At 44.2% G+C, this 15,564-nt stretch overlaps 1 long non-coding RNA gene across 1 annotated transcript in view; it reads left to right on the top strand.

Annotated features, from left to right (window-relative positions):
* Positions 1-13,006, top strand: part of LOC143366900 (uncharacterized) — a 74,275-nt gene extending 61,269 nt beyond the window's left edge. The window contains exon 3 of the long non-coding RNA XR_013084849.1: positions 11,205-13,006. This is a non-coding gene — a long non-coding RNA (uncharacterized LOC143366900). The remainder of the gene's footprint in view (positions 1-11,204) is intronic.
* Positions 13,007-15,564: the final 2,558 nt, after the last annotated feature.

Here is a 15,564-nt window from a genome sequence, read left to right on the forward strand (position 1 = left end):
TCTACTGAGCTCCCATTCAGAAGATATAACATCCCTTTGCAACTGTAATAAACCTTTGTAGTCGCGGGACCTTCAGATTGGAAATAACACACAGAAGCACATGCTACACAGTGTTTTATGCTTCATCGCACAGCTAAAACGAAAATGAAGTTGTACTTAAAAAGAAAAAAAAGCGAAAGAAGCGATAATTTTAAGGGCTGATTTCATTCCGCCAGAGTGAATTTCCACAGAAACAAGAATTGCTCCTTGCAAACTCCAATACAATCTACATTCACGCAAAGTCTCTTTGGAATCAGAATTTTTGGGTTTGAAACGTTTCCTTGTAAGTTACAGCGGGCATTAGATGATCTAAGCAGCAGAGATGGGCAATAATTTTATTTAGATAAAATTTCGAATAACGAATAAAAGTTTATAAAAAATTATTCGTCATGGGTCGAATAAAGTTGAGCCAGGTTAACTTACGAGTCGAATCAATTTTTCAACTTCAAGTTAAAGTTAAAGATAGTGTTGCAAAATTTATTCGACGCTGAAGTTGAAACGCTCGACGAATAAAAAAATGAACTTGATTCGTCGAATAAATTCTCGTGGAATTGAAAAAATAGCTTTATTCGTCAAATAGTCTAAAATTAAAGTAACTTTCCTTTGATGCGTTATCTAAATAATTATTTAATTAGTTAATGCCCAACCCTGCTTAGCAGTTACCTCTGCGTTGCACAGTGTAAACACGTTTACAGTCTTCAGCGTGGATGTTGCTATAACATGCATCACATGTAAACCACTCGTAACGCGTATACATCCAGGGCAATCTAAAATCCTGCCACGGCGCGTCCAGTGAGGAATAAACTCATTTACGGATGCTTGATCGAGATATAGAGCGCCCCATTTATTTCCGTGAGCGGAACCCCGCCTTTTTTCCCCGTGCAACCGTGGTTCGCGTGAACGATTACGCGCATTCCTGCGGCGAAAGAGAGAGGCGAGAATGGGAGCGAAGAAAAAGGGTTGCAAATGAATAAGATCGAAAAGAACAGTCGGGCAATTGTAAAATAACCAGCAACCTGGTAAATCATTACGCGTAGCAATAAAAGCATTCAATTAACGACCTTTTAATTGACTGTGAGTGCCCTTTAATGCTGATTAAACATGAAACTTGCTTGTGCAGTGGTGTTAATCTAACTGCACTCTGGAGAAATTATTTCAGATGGAATACTCGAGTATTCTTGCATGCCAGTATGATAGATATTTGTTATTCGATTAAGGGAAGGTTCCGGTCTAAAAATCGATTTTTTTATTTCATTTTTCGAATGTTCAAACTTTTAGGAATGCGTGTTTAAAAGGATTGTTTGAAATTCGTAAAATTCCCGAAGTTATAACACTCGGCTACTCGGCACGCACATAAAACTTAAAACGCGTTTTTCTCGAAGCAGTGTTCTCAAAACGGTGGGACCTGTATTTCCAAAAGTTATTATCCGATTCGGCTGAAAGTTTTTGTATTTTGAAGAATATACATCTGGCTAGGGGAAAAGCCAGCAAAATTTAAATCAAATTGAAAATTTATAATTTATAAAGGCCTTGAAAGACGAAAAATATAGGGAAAAAGTGATTTCAAACTTCAAATGTCGTTATTTTCTCAAAAAATGTCAGTTTTGTATTTTTTCTGGTTTTCCTCCTAACCAGAAGTATATTCTTCAAAATTAAAAAAGTTTCAGTCGAATGGGATAATAACTTTTGGAGATACAGGTCCCACCGATTTGGATCAATTTTTTGACACCTTGACTTTAACGACTCCTCAGTGCCGTCTGCAATGATTAATTATAAAACAAAAAATATATTTCTATAATATAAGACATCCTTAATGCAATGCAAAAAGTCCCATTAAGTTACACGTAGTAGTTTTCCTTCAATTAATTCCTAAATATCACCTATTTTTTGGGACTCTAGACCGGAACAGCCCCTTAAACTTGAACAAGCACGAGCTTGTAATTCGAATTGCTTTTGATTAAAATTCTGTTCTGTTTGATTCTGTATACCTCAGGTTCAGATTGTGATCAATTCGATCCAATTAAGGTTAATCAAATGTGCATGCGATTAAATTCGATTGAACTTGTTCGAATTCCGTTGGTTAAATTCGCTTCGGTTTCGTTCGACTCGGTTTGTCGTCACAAGCTCACCGAATTTAATCTCGATTCCAATATATACAGTTTTTTAATATGAGCTACTTTCATTTCACTTCATTCGGGATATTTTTTTTCAGGCGATTGAAACCTCGACAGTTAAATTCGCCTCGTTTCGATTCAATTTATTATCACAAGTCGAAGCAATTTTAGTCGTGCTGTTTTCATTCAGCCTGTTCCATCTCTTTTTTTTTCTGCGGCCGATTTTCGAATCGAATCGAATCGCTATGAACTATTCTTTATTCAGCTCGACTGAATGGAACGTACGAGATTGATGTCTGTAGTGACTAGTCACTCCGTCGATTATTGAGGACGTCCGTACTAAATTATTCTAGCCCGTATTCGTTTCACGCGCCAGGCACAATCGACTCGGGCGTGGATGGAAGAAAGAAGCGATTGGATAGTAGCGAAGTCCGGGCCCCTGTCTATCCTTACCTATTATCGTCCCCTAATCGGGATGAAATTAATAAAGCGATTTGTCGAACGAATTAATATCGCTCCAATTCAGAGTGACTTCTGTCCTATGACGACGTGGAATCTCACAAAGGTGCCGTTTAAAATACTTTTCGACTGGATAGTATTATTGGTGTCTGACGATGTGCCAATTGAAACGCACTGTCATCCAGGGCGACTCTAATAAAACTGATATAAATTTCGAATAAAATCTGCAACACGTTCTGCTATTAATTCCAGCTAAATACACTATTCATGATTGCGAATTTTACATAAAATAAATTTTCCTAGAAATGACATTAAAAATTACATATGACGGTCGAAGAGGGCTTAAACTGTGAACGGTGACAGGAATTAGATATCAGGGTGGTACATATGAAATTACCGTCTCGCTAAGAGAAGTTTGAATGAAAATATTATTTTTATTTTTAGAGTATTTTGTTGAGTTTCTGTCACATTTCTCGAATCGTACGCCAGCATTAGTAATTGTTATGGTATCCCCACCATAAATAAATAAGGAAACTTTTACGCTATCCGCGATGAGTAATTTTATATTCGCCAACTCAATAGTTCCAATAATCTAATAGAGAAAATTATATCATAAAATTTACATTCCATGAGGGGCCGTCCTTAAATTACGTAAGGGTAATTTTGGCGATTTTATATTCCATCCCCTTCCCCCACCGTCCTTACGTAATATTTTTTACATCCCCACTTCAGCTATTACAATTCTTTTAAAGGTTTATATAATTCATTTAACGCGATTTCGGGAAATTTAAACTAAAATTTAAAGGCGACGCCTAAATCGAAGGGGTTGTAAAATAGATCAGTGATACCAATATAAGTTTTTGCTATTCTTTTGGGACCCACTCTTTGTTTCCCGCGGAAGGAGATGGTTATTTCGGTAGAACGGTATGCAAATCGCGAAATTTGGGGAACAGTGTTCGGTTACGATCGGCCATAGAGGCTCCGCGAAGATTTCGGCTGGCGAGTCACGTGGGTGAGGAATATCAAAGGCAGAAACACGGTCTACGGTTCTTAGTATCCAGGATAGGCTTGGCTAATCGCTCGTAAATACGCAGCCGATGCTCTTGGCGTTGCCTCGCGTATTCGTAACCCATAAACTCTGCTTGACTAGAATTTCAAGCAGCCACGTCGTCTCTGCCTAACGTCGCGATCTTATCAACCCACATCACACGGCTATCGAGAGCTCCGTCGGAAAACGACGCGTACCTGTACGTGTTCGCACTTCCCGATTTCTTCCTCGAAAAAAACCGAAGGTGTTTTATTGGTCCCTTAGCGCCCCGCGTGCCAAGCCAGTTTCGCGAAACTTTAGTTAGGGACCAAGCTGATATTGTTTGTAGCTGTAAATGTGTGAAGGAAAACGGAGGGATAGGTTCGAGGGAATTTGTGACGTTATTGATACGACAGATTCGTTATCGAAGACAGTGTTTTTGGTAATAAATTGCTTTTCAGGAATTTGTTTTTTTATAGTAGCGAATGTCCCAATTTCTGCTCATGTCCCCATTTCTGCTCATTTCGTATTTTTCTTATTATTATATGCGTTACGTTTGTATTATAGTTGCAACAAAATAGTTCTAAATTATTTAAACATTTACGCGAGTGTTGCACGAGCTTGGGGCAATACCTTTCTTAAATAGTTTTTGAATTGGTTGATTTATTATTAAAGAATTAATCAATTACTCTGCAAATTTTGATCTCAAACAAATTTTTTATACCTTCTTTATGACGAGTTACCTCTCAAATGAGCAGAAATTGGGACATTCACCTTATTCTATTTTTCATCGTTTCAGTTCCAGTTCAGATAAATTGAAATCTTCCTCGATCCTCTTCAAGATCAAAAGTTTTACATAAATCCATCACCCATTGCAAAATTCTGATTTCTTTAAACGTTACACTTTAACATAACTACCATAGTTTTCAAGATACGCAGGAAAATAGAAAAATATATATTAACTTAGGAGGTGTTTCCACCCTGAAGAACCAAAAAGTAGCAGAAACGAAAACTTCTCTGATACTCCTGTATCTCTTACAAACCTGCAAAGTTTCAACAAAATTAAAATTCTCGGGTTACCGAAGTTCCCTTGCTCGCTATTAGCAGTATCTCTCAAACGTCAATTTAATTTAAACGTTCCCCATCATAAAACACACATGCGTGCTCCACATTAGCCCCCTTACTCTTTGCAAAAGGAGAAACCCATCTGCAAAGTGAAGATCCCCAACCCTGTCTTCATCTCCTCAACAAAGCTACTCCCCAACACCTAGCCCACCAAAAATGGCACAACATGCAATAAACTACTGCTAGACCACATCTCCGAAATGTGTGCACCGCGAGACAGATTAGGAGATCGTTCGAGAGCTATAATCCAAAGTCAGGCATTACGAGGCTATCTGATCGCAGTTCCAGCGACGGTCGCCGCGGAAAGTGTTCTTCCTGGTGGCGGGCTAGAAGGATGAGGTAGGTGTTGGTAGACGACAGTGAGTCGGTACGTGGGCCGCGATCCAGGGCCTTCGCCAGTACCAGTCTCGCTGGGAAACGCTGTTATCCTGCCCTCGAGGCCCAAGGTGTACCGCAAGGACACGAAACCGGCGGTTTTTGTCGCCATCGTCGGTTCTATCGTTCCGCGGGCGGACTTACACCTTGACACGAGCTAAAAGGCCCCCTTCTCGCCGCGACTTAGCGGGGACCTGAACTCACGGTATATTATTGCATCGATAAGGACGCCCACGACTTTGTCTCCTGGAGCTCCGAGGGGCGTTGCTTCGCAGCCTCTAACGAAATTAGGCAATTTGGAAAGAGGAGAATGTTTCAAATTAATAAGATTATTATTATTAACGCCTGTAGTGCGCTAAGAGAGCTGCTTAAATATAAGTTTAACAGATATAAACGAGGGAGGGATACATGCAGAAGGCGAGGTCCAGCGGAAGTGCTGCTTTATTCAGTGAACTTAGCTCGAGCAGTCGAATCGATAGAACTTACTTATAGTATAATACCTTTTCTGTTACATAAGTGATATTCCTAAGTACTTAATTTTGTGGCTATACCTCTGTCTCCCCAAAATGGGGTAGGAGAAGAGGAAGAAGGGGGAGGCTTAGAAGCTAAATTCTATAGAAAAAACATTATATTATAAAACGTTATATTACAAAAACATTAGGTCACTAGATACAAGTATGGAAGCCATTAACGTCTGTTGCAACGGCGACTCATGCCACAAATTCATTTCGCCACTGTATTAATTACCAGCCCTCGTTAGAAGCTACTCTCGCGGGGAGGCGAAGAGGGTCGTGGCGATCCAAGAGGACGCGGCTGGCTTCGTTTTGAGTAACTTTAGATCCGCGTTTCCGTCTTATCCGCGGCGCGATCTGATGGCTGGTATATCACCGGGGGCGCGTACACACGCACGCGACCACGCAGAGAAGTGGTGCAGAGCAAGTGATGCATGGTCGCGGGGACCAGTGTCTCCAGTATTCTTAAAGAGCGCTATTTATACCCCTGACTGCACAGGCTGAAAGAACGGCCAAGGAGCGGGTTCCTCAATAAGGCAGCAGGTAGGCCGTACAGTGATTCAGAGCCAATTTTTCCAGCTGGACCAGACAGTGGCTCGGCTCTCCGTCTGCGTCCGTAGTTCCATCCGCTGGTAGCGATGGGCTCAAGGCACATCGAATCGCTTCGTCCGCGTGACGTAAGTTTCTCGTCGCCCCGGACGCTATCTGCGAAAGCAGAAGTCCCTGGAAGTCTTGAGAAATAAATCTCGGCCGTTTTGAGAGTCTCGAAAGAATCTTAAATAAATCTGAAGAGGTCTCGGAATAATTCAATGTCTCGAACTTCTGCTTTGCGATGCCCTCTGTTACCCCATAATCCTTATTCATTTATCTTGCTAATGTTGCACGCTGCGTACTACTTTTTATGTATGTATTCCTTTCGACATTATTTCTATCCTCTTCTCTGTATTTCCATCTCTGTTTAGTATTTGAAAAGATCCTTTTAGAAACGACAGGTTTTTATGCGTTCAAGATGTCTAGGAACTTTTGTTTTCGAATAGCAACAGGAGCTGCTCGAAGGTTTGTTGATTTAGAATTATTGTTCGAAAGTGTTGAAGTCAGAGACTCGAACGCCCATCGCTATCCGCCAGCACCAGCCATCTGTTTCTTCTGTGGTCTGTTCGTCCTGTTTCGTCGCCGAGTCGCGGCTCCCTCCCCATTCTTCGCCTCTTTTTCGCGCATCCTTCATGCCGCTAATCCCGAATCATGGATCTTGTTGTCGCCTTGATCTCTCGCGATCGTCTCGTTCTTCGGCTGGGGGAGATCCTTTAAAGGAGAACCAGGACAAGACAGACGCTGGCGGACGGTTGCGCGTGCATGCTTGCTTGCACGAGCGAGCGGAGGGCGAAATTAAAACGCGTCTGATTAAAACCGGGCGCATCTACTTGTCCCGCGGTGCGCCTTATCGCGTCTCTGCACTTCAGTGAGCGTTCGAACACGTTCGAACACCTGGATTTTTTTACAATGTACGTATACCTGTTCGCTTAAGTCGATGGCAAAGGGTTTCACTTGTCGAGGGTCGTTTGGGAATTTTGGGGAAACATGGAATTTGATAATTGGGTTTAAATTGGGATATTTGGATGTGAAAGTGCGAGACTTTGCAATATTAATGTTAATATATATTAGTATCCGTACTGTTTAATTGAAGTAGAAGCAGAAATTTAAAAGAATTTTACTCTTCAACGATTATTTGAAGCTTTATGAATTATTTTACTTCTCAATGAAACTTATTTTATGCGCAAGGACTTTATAGAGCACGTTAGCGCCCGCTTTGACAAACACTGATTCAAAGAAACTTTGATCAGCACGCTCCATTCGCTCGATTTTATATTACACGAGTGACGTCTCACTTTGCTCCTCCCGATCGCGTAACGTGCCAACTCTAACGATCCTATCCGTCAGATAAAGAAAGGGAAATAAAATCTGGTGGGATTTAAGCCGGGCGAACCGATACCAGGAATTAGCCCCGGCGTCTATTGCCGCGTCCCCCTGTTTCTCAGCTAACGAGTATGAGCGTGCCCGTAAAATGCGATCGGTGGCATAGTCCGCGGGCCCGCGTCCTTAAAGGTATTCGCGTTCCCCGGCTGAGAGAGCCGCGGAACGGCCGTAAAGCGTTATCAAGCGCGGAGATTTTGCTCGGCGGTGTGTACCGTTATCTCATTAAGCGAATTACCGAAGAGCCACGAATGTTTATCGGCGGCCCGATCGGGCTAATGATAGCCGATGGCTGACGACTGCTCGCCACAGCCGAGAACACCTCTGGCCGCGTGGGCGTCGGGCACCTCAATTAACATTGGAATGGCATCGCCGTCGATTTCGCGTGGGCGTTTCGGTATCCGAGACACGTATCCTTTCGTACGTACGTTTCACTGTCGTCGGCGGTGCTGCAAGTGGCAGAGCACCCAGCCGCCACCCTCCTTCCACCTCCCCGAGTTTTGTCCCGCGAACGAGAGGGGACATTGACGAAACGATGTACAGCCCGATGGGAATGTGTAGGTGTGTCTAACAATTTCTGAATTCATCGTTCTTATTCTGCTGTTACAGGTAATTAATTCTGCTAGGAGAAAGTGGGCAGATTGTAGTGGAATATCTTTTCTGGAATTTTGTGAACAGAAAGCGGGGTTCGATAATTTCTAGCCACCATCGCTTTCTTGGAAGAAGACAACTAATGCGGGATCATGAAGAAGGAGGGAACCTTGAATTTTGAATTATTTTTTCCAGGGACATTTACTTTTAATTTTTTTACTTCCAAGTAGGTGAAATTATTACACAATCTTGTAAAGAAGGATGAGTCGGTGCAAGCAAAATGTGCTCAAGTTTCCATAAAGTACATACGCATAGTTCTCAGCCGGATAGGAGAATGGGAAAATAAAGATTCATCCCGTTCAGACGATATTCAATCTCCCTTTATATTTCGTTTTAGCCGTTTTCTCGTATCCGCGTCTATGTAACCGAGAGAGAGCAAAAGTATTTAATGAGCGGGTACAGCGTTTTCTGTTGTCAACTTGAAGCAAGTGTTGATACCGGTTACCAGGCTAATAATTGTAGGTTTTCACGGCTGGTGATGGAAGAAAGGAGATGTTGCCTTTGCTTACTTCAATGTACTTCTTCATTAACAGTGCCCGCTGAGCGCGGCGCTCTGCCACGTTTCAGACAGTTTAATTCGAAACTTCTCTTGACATCATCAATTAGGGTATTACGTATGCTCCGTTAAGTGTCATATCAACTTTTTCTTCCCATAAAGTACACGTTACCTCGTTAAAACTTTTGCGTAAAAATTCATCCGTTGGGATCAATAATTTCTTTCCCCATTTTCAGTGCTTCTTTCACGACGCTGCGTGCATTGCTTTTGGACTGTGTAACGTGGAAACTTGACCAGAAAAGTATAAAAATATCAGAAACCCTTAAATTATATTATATCATCCAAAATATTGGTGCGACGTAGAGTCGTTCTTTGGAGAGCCACGAAATTACTTTACTAGCGTCTACAGTACTGGTAATATTGATCGCTTCACTGGAATATTAAACACATTATCACTTATACCTCTTTTATCATTAGTATTAGGAAAATATTTCTGTTTTTCTTGACCAAAATTTTATCAAATGCATTTCTACGAAAATTGCGATGCAATAAATATTTCCAGTACTGTACCTTATAATCGTGGTTCTTAGAAAAATAATTTACCCTCAGCTTCGAGGAAACTTAAATAGATACAAATATTCTTACAATAAAATACAATCCACCTTGATTTAAAGAACCAAGTCTATATTTCCGATGCGAGCGATGTCTCTTTCGGACTCCACAAAACCTGATCAAAGGCTGCATCTTTTCGAGCACACATCGATCGCTTTATGAGTTCTAATACAAACAATCGCCACCTTGAATCAATCAACCCACATTGAAGAGTTCACCTAAGCTACTGAGAACGCGTGTGAACACAGATCCAGGTACAGTCGTTCGAGGATTAAATAAGCCTTCCCGATCCCCGCTAACCTGTCCCCCGGCTGGATTCCCTCCCTCCGGTCTTACTCCCAAACCGTAGCCGGTGCATCGAAAGCCCAGAACCCCACTGCGCGCGGCGATCACCCCTCGGCGAAAGGCAAGAAGGCTCGAGGGGCGAGCGCAAGGTAGCAGGCTAGCGAGCGCCTTCCGTCGCGGCGCGGCGTCTCGGAAAAATCTATCGGCTGGGTAGAGGATATCCGATCGTTCGCGGGATCGTTTGCAGACCGCTTACACCGACAGATGGGATTATCTGATCTTGAATCTAGCCGGGACGGCTCGGCCGCGTATAATTGCCATCGTCGGGCGAACGAGCGCGGAGCTTGGGTGAGCGCTAGAGAGAAGCCCTTCTTTTTCTACCCACGGCCCCACGGTTCGTGCGCCGACCACGCTGGCCCGTTCAACGTGGCCGCTGCGTTCGCCCGTTGGTTCTTCCGTTCGTTGGTCCGTTGGCTGGGCCGCTTAGGGCTCCGTTCGTTCGTTCGTTCCTTGGGCCCGTCCGCGGCCGCTCGTTGCTGCTTCTGGCGTCGTTGCTGCCGCCGCCGGTTGCTGCCGCCTGGCCGGCTCGTTCCCCGCCCGGAGTCAAGGCTGTGAACTGGGAATGTGCGTGCAACTATGCTACCTAGACCTTTTATTCCTCGTGGTATCCGCCGCCTTCCCTTACCGTGGCTTATACGCGTCGGCAACGGCCATCTAGTAGTGCGTCCGTATGAATCTACGCCTGCCTCTCTTCCCCTCCTCCCCCACCTCCTATCCGACCTTCCTCACCTCTCCCTCTCTCTCTCCATCCGCGGCTTTTTATCCGCCCGTTCCTCTCGCTCCGCCGCGTATCCTCTTCCCGAGCGTGCCTCTCCGACAACCTCGTCCCGCTCCACGGTCCTCGCTCCCTCTCCGCGCCACCGCGCTCTCTCATCCCCCTTGATAACGATCTCCCAGCGACCATGCCGCGCGCACGCGGACTTTTATAAACCCCCTGGCACCTGTCCACCCAAGTAGATAATAACGCTGCCGCGAATCCCTGCGCCGCAGCCTGATTGCCTGACTGTTACCTTACCTACCCTACCCAGCCTGCCTATCCGTCCCTCTCCGTCCTCGCTTCCCAAGCGATTCCTCCGCGGCTGTCCCGTCGCCTCCTCTTCCCCGCTCTTCCTCCTCTGTTCTTTCCCCCCCGGCCCTCGTTCCCGGCACCGTTCCTCGCCCGGCCGAGAAACACGGCGGTTTCTTGCCGCGGTTGGGCGAGAGCGCTCCTCGGAGGGATCATTGTCTCGTTTCCGCGGACGATCGTCGCCCTCTCTTCCGCCACCACGGCCACGCCGATGATCGTCGCGTGGGTCGGCCGCGAGGCCTTCGTTTGGATATAATAAACAATAACGAGGACGCGAATTAATCACGACCCCTCCCCTTCGCTTTCGCACGGTTCCGCGGGTCCGCTCGTTCATTCGCTCGCACGTCACGCAGGTACCGTCCACTTTCGCCCGACGGAGACTCATCTCTCTCTTCTTTTGGTCCTGTTTCAGGTAAGCCAGCTGAGGCGGACGGGGAGGTATCTCGTGCGTGTCATCCGCGGGCTTTACGAGCGGCTGTCATCGACGCGTGTGGCGCGATCCAGTCGAATCCTTCTCGATCGCCGGGGATCCTCGTCGTTCAGGAGACATGTGGGACTGTTGCGCGGCGAGCGGGATCTGCTAAGGCTGATGACGTAACAGTTGTGTCAAGGAGTTTCGTGGAAATTGGGGGTTGACTTGATTTTTCGGGGGCATTTTTCGATTTGGGTGGTTCCGGGTTGAGTAGATACAGGGAACTTCTAGGGAAAGCTGTTATAAAATATTAATTCGAGGGAGTTTTTTTACGGAATTTGAAATTCGTAGAGCTCTGTGGTCGGGTAAAGCAGACCCGAGAAGCTTCCTCGTTGGCGCCATGATGGTTTGCTTCAGAATATTTTCAGATTAGTTATGCGGTATTAATTCTGCATTGGGCAGGTGTTTTATTTAAGTCTCTACCGCCATTTTTGCTTCTTAGATAGAAAAAGTACCAACCTGGAATCCTTGAAACCTCAGAAGCCAAACAGTGTAAGTCCATTAGCATTAAAACCGAGATTTACACTTGTGTCCTCGAAATAATTTTGCCTAGAAATTCCGTGGTCGATATAAGTACCGGCATTTATTGCTTGCATATGAAAGTAGCGACTTAATTGATTTCTCAACTGAAAGTTTCAACAATAAAGAGGTTTTTCATTTCTTTGAACTGCGTAACTCATTTTCAGGGAAAGTTGGACTTAGACTGATTAGCTTCTGAGCCTTCCATACATACCTATCACCTGCAGACCTCTACCTTAATTTCTAGCGTCCAGGACTCCACTTCAGACTCAGATATCTGCTACAGACCATGTAAAATATAACTAAAAATCGCCCGAAATGTTTCCTTTAACTGTAAAATCTACTCAGCGTTGCAGCATTTCATTTTTTTTTTTTTTGCGTCGATACACTCCCACTGTACCGTTCCAGTTACGCAACGAGCAGCCCGTCGACGTGTTCGACGGCTTATCAATATTTAGCAGAACTCCTTTGAGGCGTGCCCGTTCTCATTTATCGATTATTTAATTGGGGAAAAGGAGAGCAAGCGCCCCCGAGGCTGAATTATTCCCGTAACGAAGGCCGCGTTGGGTGCCATTCGTATTCACTTAGAACGCGACTCGATCAATCGGTGCTACTATAATATTGAAATTTCGCTCGTGGCCTGTTAGCGTGCATTCAGAAAGGGAAATGCTGCGCAGGCATGATCGATTATTCGATTAGGAAATTCTGGAATCGGATGCCGCGATTCTATTATATCGTATCCGCGAGCGAGGCCGCGTTTCAGGTTACGTAAACCGTTGTCACACTACAGCGGGGTCTGATTCTTGAATTATTAAAATCATGGTTTATCCCATTGCAAAATTTCTTGCATACTAAAGGCAATTTAACCGAGAGTTATATTCAGATTGCCCGATCGATTCGACTTTAAATCACCTGTTCGGCATCGCAATCGCAAAATTTTTCACGATCAGGACTCCTTGAATAAATAATCTTTGTGCTAGAGGGGAGAATTTAAATACAGACGAACCATTATGAAATATTTCATAAGATTTCCTATTTCCGAAGGCATCAAAGTAAAACGGAATGTCAACTACTTCTGTCTTTCCACCTTTACTTAACGAATTCCTCAGTCTTTCTCCTTTTCTGCCTTTTTGCCATCCATATTCATAGAAGAACATACAGCAATGGTCAAAAGGAGGCTTAACCCGTAAACGGTGACAGAAATACGATAATTTTTACAAGGACCCTAAAATTCTAATTTTAACAAAACTTTGGTAATTTTTTTTCCTGCAGGAATTCTTTCTGGAGGGGTTAAATCAGCCCTTAGAGTCAACGCAATGTTTCGTTTCTTTAACATAACTATTTAATTTATTCTTCTGTTAGTACGACAGAGCATTGAAAACTGAATAATCCTTATACTTAAATTTTTGACAACTTTAAGGGCTGATTTTTCACCCCTTCTTCGAACACTCTGTCATATAGGAGTCTTCGCACCCCTAGGCTACCACACTTTTGTGATTTTATCCCCTCCACACTAGTTTCATCTAAAACACATAAAGCCTCTCACTACAGTACTCTGAAACAAAATCGAGGGTATCCATCGGGCCTGGTTCGACCTCTGCGAAAGGCACTTCCTGTGGCGGGAAACTAGACCATTACACTGGCGTTCCTGGAGAAAAAGTGCGATTTGACGGATCCTTGAATGAGCACGACGAAAGAACGTTAATGGGGCCGGGGCTGAGAAAAATGAGGAACGCGAGGCGCGGGACACCGAGTCCTCGGAAACTATATAATCCACGTGCTCGGTTCGGACACCCTTAATGGTATATCGCGGTGATCGCACGCCGCGATCTTTCAGCGTTCCGCGGAACGGTGAAGTGGCCGCCTCTCTTTGTAACAGGGAGGACTAAAGCGAGCAAAGATAAAAAGCGCCAAGGTCTCTGTGGAATCCAACGACCGTCAAGAACCATTGGCCATCGGTGTATGACCGTTAACGAGCTCCGTTTCGCCGTAGCTAAAACTCCCTCCACCCTCCCCATTTCTCTCCTCCCACTCTAGATTATGATTTCATTCTTTGTCGTGCTGTCAGAGCACGCCTTTGTCCCGTCACTTGCTCACTTTTGGCTCCAGGTTCAAAACGTTTGTTGAGGTGACAATGTTTTTGAATTACGTGGAAGTGTCTTTATGGTTTCTTTGAACTTTGCGTAGGTGCTTCGCTTGGAGAACGAATGTGTAATTTGAGGTAATTAGACTGTTTCGATTGTGATTAATTGTTCCTTCTTACGGTTTGTAGTTTGGGAAGCTGCCAGTGGACAGTGGTGGCTGTTTTTAGAAAATGAAGCTAAACTTACTCAATAATAATATTCATAATAGCCTTGGTTTTCGTTACTGAGTGAAGTGGAATCAATATAATCTCATCCAGTACACAATCGACAACCAAAAAAAAATACTAAAAAACTTTTTCCATATTCAATCACACATAACAAAGAAAAAAACTTGAATACCTTGTCATCGACACAACCACCAATTCCACGTCGAACTTCTCCACTGATGAGTCGATCCAATTAGCGACAAGGGAGTGGAGAAATATCGGCCCGCTAATTGCGCCCGCCTTAAGGGGTTATACCTAGTCAGGCGGCCGAAAAGTGGCGACGGTTCGGGAATTTTTTTTTTAAAAAGCGGAAGCGTATATTTTTACAGAACTTTTTGCACTTAAAAGAGCAACGTTTAAAGAACATTCGGTAATTTTTTTGTAGAAAAATATTGTAACTATGGAACAGCAGGTCCGAAATCAAATTTATTATTTTTTTTATAAACTATATGAGTGTAGTTTCCGTTGTTGACGTTAATCACGCAGCTCGAGCCACCGAGCCTGGTTACTTCGATCAAGGAAAGTTCCCCAGTAGTTTCCCTCCGCCCTCTGCGTCGAGTCGAAGGAGGGACACGTAAGCACCGCGAATCTGGTCCGCGTCTAACAACTTCCTACTAGCCGCGAGAATCGGTGGTCCACTTCAGCCTCCGTCGGTTCTGTCGCTCCCTAGCGACGGACCTTTCGATGTCGCCGAAGTTAAACGGGCCGCCTATTCGTCTTTGGCTCGAGGACGTTGTGTAACGCGGCCACGGCACCCGGAAGATATGCAGCAGAGAAAGAGAGACAGGTTGCCGTGCGATGTGTGCACTTTCACTGTCGTTTGCTCCCCTTTGTGCCCGTTTCCTTGGGCCACCTCGGTCAACGCTGCTTCCTTGCTATCGTTCTGATCGACGAACCCTGGATCCTGGTACTGACAAGGGAACATCCCGAACCCGAAAATTCAAAAAATTCCGAAACTTTGTGAATACGTAGGGAATTTCCTCCTGATTGCAACACAATTTTTGTTTGCTGCCCAAATTCACTCTAAGGGAGTGTAACTGACCCCTGAAAATACAGTTATTTTCCGATTTTGTGTTATAACTCGTGAACTGTAAAATAATTTTTTTACCAAATGGTGGATCTAATTAAAAGAAGTAACTTTTGTGTTGAAACTTTTTTTCTATCTCTTACAGTCCGCGAGTTATAACACAAAATCGGAAAATAGGCGAATTTTCAGGGGTTAATTCCACCCCCTTCGAGTGAATTTGGCAAGCAAAGAAAAATTGCGCTGTAATCAGGAGGAAATCCCCTATATATTCACAAAGTTTCAGAATTTTTTGAATTCTCGGGTTCGGGATCTTCCCTTGTGAGATACGTTTATTAGTCGTTGATCCGGCAACAGGTGTCGCTTGGAAAGTGATTAAAGGAAATCTCCCTGGGGATTAATGGAAT

Source organism: Andrena cerasifolii, chromosome 3 (assembly GCF_050908995.1).
Source record: "Andrena cerasifolii isolate SP2316 chromosome 3, iyAndCera1_principal, whole genome shotgun sequence".
NCBI lineage: Eukaryota > Metazoa > Arthropoda > Insecta > Hymenoptera > Andrenidae > Andrena > Andrena cerasifolii.